Source organism: Saccoglossus kowalevskii, chromosome 3, assembly GCF_978046115.1.
Source record: "Saccoglossus kowalevskii chromosome 3, keSacKowa6.1, whole genome shotgun sequence".
Taxonomy (NCBI): Eukaryota; Metazoa; Hemichordata; class Enteropneusta; family Harrimaniidae; genus Saccoglossus; species Saccoglossus kowalevskii.
In genome coordinates, this window is record NC_140643.1 from 39,449,786 (window position 1) to 39,462,058 (window position 12,273).

Genomic DNA, 12,273 nt, shown 5'->3' on the forward strand with positions numbered 1-12,273 from the left:
GAGTATTACGCCCTCTGTTTACTATGTAGTAAAACAAAACAGAAACCGACGAAGTACAGTACAAACAGATTAGCCAATACAGCGTACATCGTTGACAAAAATTAAAATACTGATAGTGTACACTCTAAATTATTGTAATGCGTAAAAAATGTCGGCGGAGATATAAACTTTAAGTGTCAGTTCATGGAATTGTTGTATTGTTTACAATATCTCCTACACGTTCTTCACAGTAGTATAAAAGAACATTGTTATGTATATTCTTATTGGAAATATTTTTTTCAGAATAGAGTAGCTAGTTGATTTTGAAACAAGCATTTGAAGCGCTGTTTTTCAGATCTTGAGGTGCGACGTCAAATTTGACAAACGAAATATGTGGTGTGCAGTCATCGGTAGAGGGCGCAACGCAAGCCAAGGTGCTCATGGTACATGAACACCTGACATACATGGGGCGAAATGGACCATGTTAATTTCATGACAGTATAAAGAGTTCGCAACATTTTATGGAAATTGTGATTCTAGTTTTAAAAATGTTTGAAAACAAACCAGTAGCTCTATCAAATGTATTCAAATATTTTGTCAAAAGCTGGTCAGAGGTTGGGAGAAATCATCAAACTACAACTGAACCAATGAAGAAATTACAGTTAAATTATTTTATTTGATTCCACGTGTTTTCTTATAATATAAGGTCATCAAATATTAGCATAATACAAATTGAAACGTGTCACTACACGAAATTCGACGTCTGAATACCAGTAAGCTATGTAAAATCTAAAATTCCCCTTACCAGAATGTGGTCATAAAAACATGTCCCGGATTAGTCAGAAACATGTCTCGTTTATGTTTCTGCGAGAAGAGATGTTTTAGACATGTCCAAAACATGTCTGAGACAGTGTGCACTCATACTAAGATATGTTTGTAACATGACTGAAAAATTTCCTAAATATCATATTTTTAAAACTAGTTCAAGACTGAGGGCAGGCATGTTTTAGACAAGTCTTTAAAATGTCCCAGATTTTCTCAGTAAATTTCCAAACCTTGCTGTTCATGAAGTTGTAATCAAAATACAAAATTGGATATGAACAATTCTCAGACTAGTCTCAAACATTTCTCAAATAGACTTATAATATTTTCGCACCCTGACGCACACATACGCAAATTCCTCCATAATGTATTCATAACAGGGCCTCTCCATATGGTCCACAGTACTGATGATCAGTACCGGGCCATAATGGAGAGTCTTCTGTACTGGACCAGAATGATTGTTCTTCAGTACTGATCCATAAGCTCTTTCTCCAGTACTGGTTCATTATGGAGGGCTGTCATTATGGTCCATTACTGAAGATCGGTACTGGTCCATTAATGGAGAGCTATCATTATATGGACCAGTGCTTGACCATGTCATGTCTGACTGTTATTATTCAAATACTATATACGAGCTATTACGTGCCATTAACATTACATTGCGATCGAGGCTATCGTTACGCAATAACTGTGATGTCATCATAACACGTGTATTATTAATAAACGGGTTGTTCACCATCTTGTAAGATTCGACTGATGTTTACTTTGTGACAGACCAGTGCTGGACCATTTATGTAGGGTTATCCTTCTAGAAAAAACAGCGCCCTCACACCAAGTGCATAGGCTCTGTTTACACCAATTCGCCATTTTGAGGTGGCACAATTCCGTCTGAGCAACAATCGCTCTGTGAGATAGAGGGACTGCGTTTCAGCCAACCATTCATTCATTTACCGTTGTTTGATTTAATGGAAACACATATATTATTGGTCTACTGCACTTTCGAGCTATAAATGGCTTCGTTTTACATCACAATAGAGGAAACCAAACCACCAACAATGGAGGATAATACAATACAATACAATACAATACAATACAATACAATACAATACAATACAATACAATAATACTTTATTATCACCGTAAAGAAATTACAATCCTTTTTGGGCTCTGAGTAATAAAGTTAAATTAATAAATATGAACACAAATTAATTATAGTATCAAAGAAACAAAGAAAGTTACTAAAGATAAGATAAGATAAGATAAGATAAGATAAGATAAGATAAGATAACAGCTTTATTACAACCGTGTAGAAAATTTTACATTTCTAATTTGGTGTTTAAAATGTAATAAAGTTAATAATGAATGACTAAAAAAGTAAGTAGGCGAAAGTTGAGTAAATAAAAAGTTAAATAAGTGTGACTGAGTGTATTCTTTTGTTTGTTCATTTACTGTTACTCAAGTACACATAGAGGGCTATAATAGTAACTTTAAATCTACGTGCCATTAACATTACATTGCGATCGAGGCTATCGTTAATCTTTATCTTTAACTAAATGTTTCTTTTCAAGTTTGCATTATCAATGTATTGGATTAGTGTTTTCAGTAAATGTTTATCTGATGCGTTGATGATTGTCTTGAATTTTTCTGTTTTGTCCATCTCATGTAAATTAGTAAATATTTTGTTAAATTCATCGTAAAGAGTCTTTCTTTCAGAAGAGTAAGCTTTACAAAATGTAATGAAGTAGATTGCATCCTCTAATACATTGCATGTTTTGCATAGTCTCTTGCTGAGTGGTGTTTTTGGACGAGTATGTCTTCCTACTTCAATCTGTAATTTGTGGCAAGTAAGCCGTAATCTTGCTAGTGTTTCAACATCATGGAGTTTATTTAATTTAGTTAAATATGGTGCTTGTTTAATTTCATTGTTTATTTGCCTGTATGTCCGTAGTTTTGAGTTCTCTCTGTTATTGTCTTGATTCCATAGTTTATTGTAGTAGTCTTTAGATATCTGATATAAATAGTCATTATTAATGTTATCGATGTCAATGTTGTATGTTGTTTTGATGTTGTTGAGTTTTTGCAGCCAAGAGTTAGAATAACACTGTTGTTTCAGCTCCATTAAAGCGTCATATGCAAATGTTATTGATCCACTCTTGGTGATGTGCTGATAATATTTTATGGCTCTTTGTTGTACTATGGATAAGAGTGGCAGTCTTCCTAATTCCATTCGACATCCGATGTGCTGCTTTTGTTGTTTAGGGATAATATCTGACGACAGAGTCTTACGTGACATTTTTCAGTGTCTGTGTGGTCCCATTGTTGTATGTTTATATGTATTCCCCATATTTCTGAGCCATATAATAGTATAGGTTGTTGTATAGTATCAAATAGTTTGGTCTTCAATCTGATGTTCTTCTTGTTTTTTGGGTAGATCGTTGATAGATTACGTTCTGCTTTTTTTGCTTTATCTGCCAGTATTTGTGTTGTTTTTGTCAGGGTGCCATTGGAGTTGATGTTGATGCCCAGATATGTGAACTGATTTGTCTTTTGTAGTGTTGTTTTGTTGTATGGGAAAAAAGTATTCTCTGATTTATGTCCGTTTTTTGTGAACGTCATTGTTTTTGTCTTTTCCGTGTTAACTGTCAAGCCCCATTTCTCTGTGTATTGTTGTAGTGAGTTGATGTTTGCTTGGAGTCCAGACTTTGACTTCAGGGCTATATCATCAGCATACATCAGATTTGATATAGCTTTATTGTTGAGTTTTGGCATATGGTCTGTGTTGAGGTTGAGGTCTTCTGATAGGTCATTTATCAATACATTGAAAAGTGTTGGGCTCAGGGGGCAGCCTTGTTTCACTCCATTTTCTAATTGGAATAGTGGCGAGATTTTTCCATCCAGTTTGATTTGGAATTGCATGCTGCTGTACATGTCATTAATGATGTTGTACATTGGGCCACTTATGTTGTGCTTTTGTAGTTTGTACAGGAGTCCATCTTGCCATACTGTATCAAAACATTTCTTGAGATCTATGAAACACGCATACAGATTTTTGTTCCTTGATTGATACATTTTAATCAGTGTGTGTATTGTTAATATGTTGTCTATAGTTCTGTGTCCTTTCCTGAATCCTGCTTGGTTTTTGTGTATGATGTTCTGTTTCTCTAGAAAGTTGATAAGTCTTGTATTTAGGATAATTGCGAATATTTTGCCTATATTGCTGCTAGTTGAAATGCCACGGTAATTTGATGGATCCAATGCATTGCCTTTCTTATGGATAGGTGTTATTTTATTGATGTTCCAAAGCTGTGGGTAATGTTCAGTAGTAAGTACATGGTTGTATAATAATTGTAGAGCTTGACTCAGAAGTGGGCTACCATATTTCAACATCTCTGGTGGTATTCCATCTATGCCAGATGATTTTCTATTTTTTAGTTTTCTTAATACGGTAGTGATTTCATGTAATGTTGTTTTCTTGTTAGGTATTCGTTTGTTTTCTTCATGTTTTCAATGTTTCTTAGTGCTGTGTTTATCTCTTCTTGTCTATAAATATATATATATAGAATATATTTTGTCGTTCACTCTGCCAGACAAATCCGCCTTCAACATGTACAAGAAACCGCTGTTCATGCACGTCTGCCAATTGCATTTAAAGTTCTTGAGCTTCTATGTTCACTGTTTTGTGTAGGTGTATTTGCCCACACATTGACCTCCAGCTGGAGATGGTATTTCTGATGGCATTCTTTGGTTAGTCTCTGTGGCATCGAATTTACGCCACTGCCCTGAGCGTTTCCACCCTTCCCGTTGTCCGTACATTTAAGCTATTGTTATAAATTTGCATAATTAAACTGACAACCAGAGTTGTTCATCAGATATATAAACATTGACAAAGCAAAAAATCTAATGCATGTACAGAGATATAATGCCTGTTGTTCCCTGTGACACAACGTGTGTAAAATACATTGTTTACATGAAATTCGAAAACGCGCTGCGTGACGTCTACCGCCCTCTATAATGTAATAAGTTGTCATGATTGTCAAACTTTATAACTCAGAAATGAAGCAGCAATATTTTTATTCGCTCGGAATTGGAAATGAATTTGCCAGCATTTCTAACCAAATTCAAATTGTACGGGTTAATTTTATTGTTTCACATCCAACAAGTTTACATTCAATGTAAGCACACTTTGACGTCATCTTGAAACACTCGCTCAACTTTTTACATCATGGGTGCGACCATGTTGCTAACCAATTTTAGCATAAATGAAATGATTGATTTCCTAATTAAGGGAGGTGATCACAATCAAACAAACGGTTTTCGGCCCGGAGATGTCCGGGGAGTGACCATGTCCTGATTTCACTAATTAGCTATCAATGAGGTCACCTGGAAACGGCCATTTTTCTGTCCGAATACGAACAGGTTCAACTCATGTAGAAAAGGGAATTTTTAATAGGAATTGGTTCAAATTGGAAAATGATATTTTTTATTCAAATCAGACCAAGATATTATAACGCAAGTAATTCGATGTTTTTTTTACGTCAACAATGCAATGTGACACAGAAAATATTTACGGCCGTAATTTTGTGAAATTTCCGTGTGGACTTGCTGACACATATTTGAACTTCAGACCCAGAATTTGCAGGGGCGCATAGTTCCCTTTTGTCGGCAAAGCACGAGTTTTTATTTCAGTGCCGGGAAGATCCGGGGTGCTCCCCGGATGACGAAGTAGCTCCCGGAGCTCCGCGGATACATGGCCAAAAACCTGGTTTGATTTTGATCACCTCCCTAAGTCCCCCTTAAGTCGGGACACAATTCCTTGATTCTGCATTCACAACATCTTGCCAACACATTCTGTTACAAACAACTTAACTTTGAATAACATCTCACACAAACTAAACTGAATTTATTGTTAACAAGTTCAAGCCACATTCACAATAAGACAATGTAATGATTTGCAACTATTACTATTTTCCAGGGCTTGAACTTGTTTGGCAAGCTCAATTCTAGGTGCTATTGCCCTTTGTAAATTATAAATAATTGTATCATGTATATCCAATGCAAAACTATAGATAATGAAGTGTTTACACATAAAATATATTGCCAATTATTTTCAATCCATGAATATGACATTTACAACATTATGATTCACTTCTTTGTTTTGTTTTTGAATGAATGAAAGTAATTAAATCTTGTATATGTTGTTTGTCTCTCAGTATTAATTCAGAACTATTCACTGCCTCCATTTCTTCGCCTTGAATAATGGTTTCATCCTGGAAAACTGCATCCATTGTTGATGGAACTAACAGAAATGCTCCAAACATACACTGTCAACATAAACAATATTTACTAGTTCTTAAACATCATACAATTATTTGAATGTGGGGTCAGAATACAGTGTCTCCGAAACACAGTATAAATATATATATATTCCATGAGAGAATGACATATTGCTTGTGTGGGTAAATTATATTCGAGTTTCTTTGTGCCTGTTCTTTTTAACTATTTTTCATCGAAAAATTCAGCTTTATACGAACAAATTAGCCAACAAGGAGGACAATTTGTTTCAATTATAATGCGGATACTTGTTGACAAATATATTGGCTGTCATAATATATTGATATTCTGTTAATACACTTATAAAATGTTCAATGGCATTAGTATATACAAATAGCACAAACGTATATACAAACACGTTTCATAGCTTAAACAAACATGTTACTAAAGTGCCGTACTATCATAAATTAATGAAAAGAGACACAAATAACTCATTGTGGCGGTGATTAACAAGAATAAAACAATGACAGTGAAAACAGCACTTACAGTGTAATGTTCATCAATGCAAACAGTGGCGCCAGTGATATTGCCATGGCACAGATTATCTTTATGTAATATACTGGCTGCTATATTCATATTATTAACCATGTTCTCAATGTCTCTGTTGTCCATGTCTCTCCAGTGTTTATAGTTCTCCATCTTGAATTTTGTTACAATGTTATTCTTCTGAAAATATTCTTCCCAGCAGATCCGTGTATTAGATATTATATTTATAATATCGCCTTTAAACAATTCTCCTGTAAATACGATAAAAAACCCATGTGAAACAAGATGCCAAATCAAAGGGTTGGAGATGCGATCAGCTATTTTTTTTTTAATTTATCACTATGCGACTGCCAAAAATCAATGACGTATTGCATGTCATTTAATGTACATACCAACTCTGTATTTTTTCTTTTTTTCATCTAGGGTTTTTTTTATCTCATCAATGATACTAATGCGGTACTTGTGTGGCGAAATAGTATACACTATTGGGTTCATTATAGCAGAGAGCGGTATCACAGTAACAGCAATCCACGGTGATATAATACCTGATATTTCGATCCCATATATTGCCATAAAACTAACAATATTAATAAGAAACCATGGCAATAAAGCAGATAATATAATAAGCACAATAATTGTGTTTGCTTTAATGTTTCCACCTGATTTGCGGCTGTGTTGGACTTTCCTACCAACTCGGTTTTTCTTAAGAACTATGATTATATAAGAAATAAGTACCGTAAGGGCACATCCAAGGTTTAGCACTACAAAAAATGCGACAGAATATTCCCAACCAGGTGGTCGATCATGTCGTAGATGAGTTGGCAAACATACGCGGTTCCGGCCATAGAAACCCTCCCCAAAATATGATAGACCACACACAGGTAGTATTGCAAAAAATAATATAGCTGATACGCCAATAGCCATAAAAAGAATGGCCAGCCTTCTTCCCATTCGGACACGTCCAAATGAAATTGCGATGACAAGGCATCGATCAATACTCATTAGTGCAACTATATATAACGAAGATTGACTTGTAACTATTGCAGTGATCCCTGCAAAAATACACAATTTACTGTTATTCCAGTTTATGCTGTTTGCAATATATTGTTCCCCATAAAATGCGTCTATAGAAGCAATTAGTAAAATATATGATCCTAGGAAAAAGTCCGAAATTGGTAGAGCTAACAAGAAAAAACTTTCTGCTGACTGACGTTTGGTGTTAAATCTTAATATTAATGAACATATATTTGCTATTATGACAGACAAGCCAATGGTCCAGGCAATGAATCTGATTCCTGTATGATGTAGCAATCCGTCACAAGATGAAAACACATCTGCTTTGGGTAAACACTTCTTGATTTTGCCTTTTTCGTAACCCACCATGCAACAAAAAACATACTGGTCACCAAACCTATTAAGAAAAAAATTACAATAACTTATTGCTTACTAAGTAAAAGTCTTAATTAAACTGTACATACATTATTGTATCTGTTCATCAACATCGTCAACAATATCCATTGCTATATTTTCTCACTATGGTCAGCGTTTCAAATATAGTATTCATAACTTACAGGATGTGCAGTTCATTTAGTTGTCGAAATGGATCACCATTGACTTGTTGTATATGGTTGTTCTGTATATTCCTATAATATATATTACAATGAGTTATTGAATATTAATTACTAACATTTACCGAATACATTATGTTAATTCAGATATTCTGGCCAGTTTGCTACTCACAAATTCCTTAGTCTGTTAAGACCTTCAAATGCTCCATGCTCAATGTACTCAATGCGACAGTTACTTAGGTATCTGAAACATAAGTGAGTTATATTCATTATATATTTTAAATTCAATATCGATAAGAGGCATGTTGTTGTTCGTCCGTCGATGTGACAAGAACCAGTCATCATGGGGTTGGAGAAGTCATGCTCTGTGGGTCTGCAGATGACTGGTGAGTCCAATCTGTGCCCAGAAGAGTCTCCGGCAGTATGGACAGGGAATGGTGGCAGCTGTTGCAGGGTTGATGGCTCTGCTCTTCCTGGCTTGCCTGCGGTCTTCAGCAACAGTGATCCTGTTGGCTTTGTATGCTTTGGCACTCTTGAGTACAGCTGATCGCAATGTTTCTCTGTCTTGGGCTGCATGCTGCCACGTGCCCTGGCCGATGTTGAAAGCCTTCAGTGAGGTTTTCAGCGTGTCTTTAAAACGCTTCTTTTGGCTGCCTTGGGGGTGTTTACCTTGATGTAGCTGGCCGAACAGTAGTTTCTTTGGGAGACGCTCGTATGACATGCGAGCTGCGTGACCTGCCAAGCAAAGCTGAGATCAGGATGGCATGGCTGCTAGGCAGGTCAACACGTGTTAGGACCTCAGTGTCTGAGATTCTATCTTGCCACTTCATGCCGAGAAGTTTTCTGAGGCAGGTAGTGTGGAAGTGGTTGAGCTTCCTGGCATGAGGCTGATAGACTGTCCATGTTTCACAGCTTTAGAGCAATGCAGTGAGAACAACAGCCCAGTACACTTTGATCTTTGTCTCTGTGGTGATCCTTTCCTGTTCCAGACATTCTTGTGTAATCTGCCAAAGGCACATCTTGCTTTGGCGAGTCTGGCATTGACTTTGTTGTCAATGACTACATTCCTGGAGAGTGTGGTGCCAAGGTAGGTTAGCTTGTCCACCAAGTTCAGTCACAGCAAACACCATGTCGATAGTCCCACGTTCTTTCCGGAAACCACACTGGCCTGAATTAGGAGGCTTTGCTCCAGGATCTTGCTAGTGATCGACAGCAGTGATATTCTGGGATGATTGTCGCAGACTTGGTGGTTTCTTTTGCGCTTGTAGAGATGGGTGATAGAGACGTCCTGTGGCACTGTCTTGTGCTGCCAGATGAGCTGAAACAGCTGTTGAAGTTTCTCAACCAGGGCCGCACCACCCTCCTTGTAGATTTCAGCTGGAATGGAATCCGAAGTAGGTGCTTTGCTACTGGAAAGTTGTCAGACTGCTTTCTGAATCTCATCGAAGGTGGGTAGGGAGTCGATGGTCTCTTCAACAGGGTAGCCTGTTGATGGCATCATCATTGATGGTGGAAGGCCTATTCAGAACGCTGTAGAAGTGTTCCGCCCATCTCTTCGAAACCTTCTCCTTGTTAATGATAAGGGTTGACCCGTCAGCACTGAGGAGGGGAGACAGTGATCCTGAGGGGGTAGGGCCGTAGACTTATTTCAAGCTGTCATAGATGCACTTCATGTCATTCCTGTCTGCAAAGCCCTGGATCTCATCCCCTTTGCTGCTCAACCAGAAATCCGGCACCTGGCGCAACTTCACTTGAATGTTGCTCCGTACATTGCTCAGCATGTCTTTCTTCAATACTGATTTTGGTTCGTCGAGATGAGCTTTGTAGGCATGATTCCTCTAGCAGCTACTGGATCTCTGTGCAGTTCTCATAAAACCAGTCCTTGTGTTTCTTTGTAGCTGGCCCGAGGCACTCCATGGCTTTGTTGTATACTGTCCCAACATCCTTCCAGCACAGTGGAGTCTAAGCGTTGCTCCATGGTGTCGGCAAAAGTCTGCTTGATATTGCTGACCTGCAGCTTGTTGATGTTCTGGCGTTCTTGCGCTTTCACTGCATGCAGCCGTCTCTTGGGCTGGATGCGAAGGTTGAGCTTGGAGACAACAAGACGGTGGTCTGTCACCACTCTGCACCACACATTGTCTTTGTGACTCATACATCTTGTTGCCGGCTCTATGCTTCCCGATCATCCAGAAAGATGAGTTTGTCTGGCTGGGAACAGCAGTAATGACAGTGTACAGGTATTCATAAAACCTATCCTTGGTCTGGATTGGTCATGGTGGGGGCATAGGAGCTGACAATGGTGATGTACTTCTGTCAACTAGAAGGAGGGAGTCTCATAGTCATAAGGCGATCATTCGCACCCTTTGGAGGACATGTCAACCAACGTCGTCTTGACTGCAAAGCCAACTCCCACCTCTCTTCTCCCTTCAGGTCCACGTTCACTCCAAAATAGGGTATATCCTGCACCTCTTTCACAAAGTAGCGATGTAGATGTTGTACCTGGCGAGTTACTTGCCATGAGCGCTGTGCGTCTTTGGGGTCTCTCTGTCTCGTCTCTGTCAAGTAGTGTGTGCATGTTCCAAGCTACAAGATTCAGTGGTGTAATTCTTGTTTTACTTTTTCAAGTTTTTCTTTCTTTGTTTTGACGACATATGTAGGGCTTCCTCTAGTCATGGTAAACTAGCTAGGGTGGGTAGAGCATTGACACCAAACTCATGCCATTTAGGTGAGCAGTGTGTTCCTGAAGATGGCTGCTTAGTCGCTCAGATGGCTGCCAAAATCCACTGCTGCTCCGGTTTAGTGAACAGCGACCCTTTGGTCTGAGCCACCTGTGTGCAAGTTTGTGTGACACCTGTCGCTTCGTTGCTCGTCTGTCGCCAGAGGACTTGGGGATGAAGGAATGGGATGAAGGATGATGATAATATGACTTGTGCGATGACTTGGATTAAAGTTTCTCGCCCAAAAAAACATATATTTTAAATTCAATTTCGATAAGAGGCATACAGTTGTGCCGTCCGTCAAACTACTGTGACCGCAACTTTTAACAACCCTGTATCAAACATCAGTTTGTCGATGCACACAGGCAATTGCAAATCATTGATTTCAATTTAAATTAATTGTCAAAATTACGTACATATGTAACTAAGTGTTTGATGCTACTTTTCTGACAAAATTGGGTACCCTTATAATATAACAAATTTGCATCTGAAAACAGTATAACAATATTATATCACGTTTGACAGGGAATCACAAAATCTTCTGAAATATGATTGACCAGTTGCAATGTCTGTTGCATTGTATGTTCACAAACAGTCTGAACACAAGGCATGGCCGAAACAGTGAGAGAACGTATAAATATACGCTAAGGTCACGTATGTCAGATATAAAAGTAAATAGCACAATAGCGTGTCAATACGTTTGCACTGTCAAAGTTATTTGAAAGAAATCTTAAAATCACATTACACTAGGTTGACAATAAAATTTGAAACTCACAGTAACAATAGGTTGATTTGATGTTTGAACATTCCAGTCCGTAAAATTGTTATGCCATTCCATGACAGGTCTCTAAATGAAACCAAAAATACAACAAATTGAGCTCACATGGTTTTCACATTAAAACCACAATTACATTTATTGACAAAGTCATTGAATCCCTTAAACTAAATGAAGGGCCGACTTTCTGTAGACACTGGTTGTTTTACATTACATCACATTACATTACACAATGATATTTATACTTACAGTGATCCAATCCAGTACAAATATTTAAGATTAATAAGATAATCTATTGTTGAGTGCTTATCGGGTGTAACATTCGATATTAATTTGGTGGCATTCCTGTAGGATAAACAATGAATATGCTAGATAGAGTTCGCAATAATAAATTGAGTCTGCATTCAAATGGTTCTTAGAAAGTATGTTGTTTAGATACTAAATTTTGAATGTGCGAAGCTCACCCAGGAAGTAAATACTGGGATACGATATATATTCCATTGCAATTTTATGGCATTAATTCATATAAATGTACTTAAATTGTTACAAAAAGTTGGTGCTTACAAACTTCTGGTTGGCAATGGTATTGATGAGA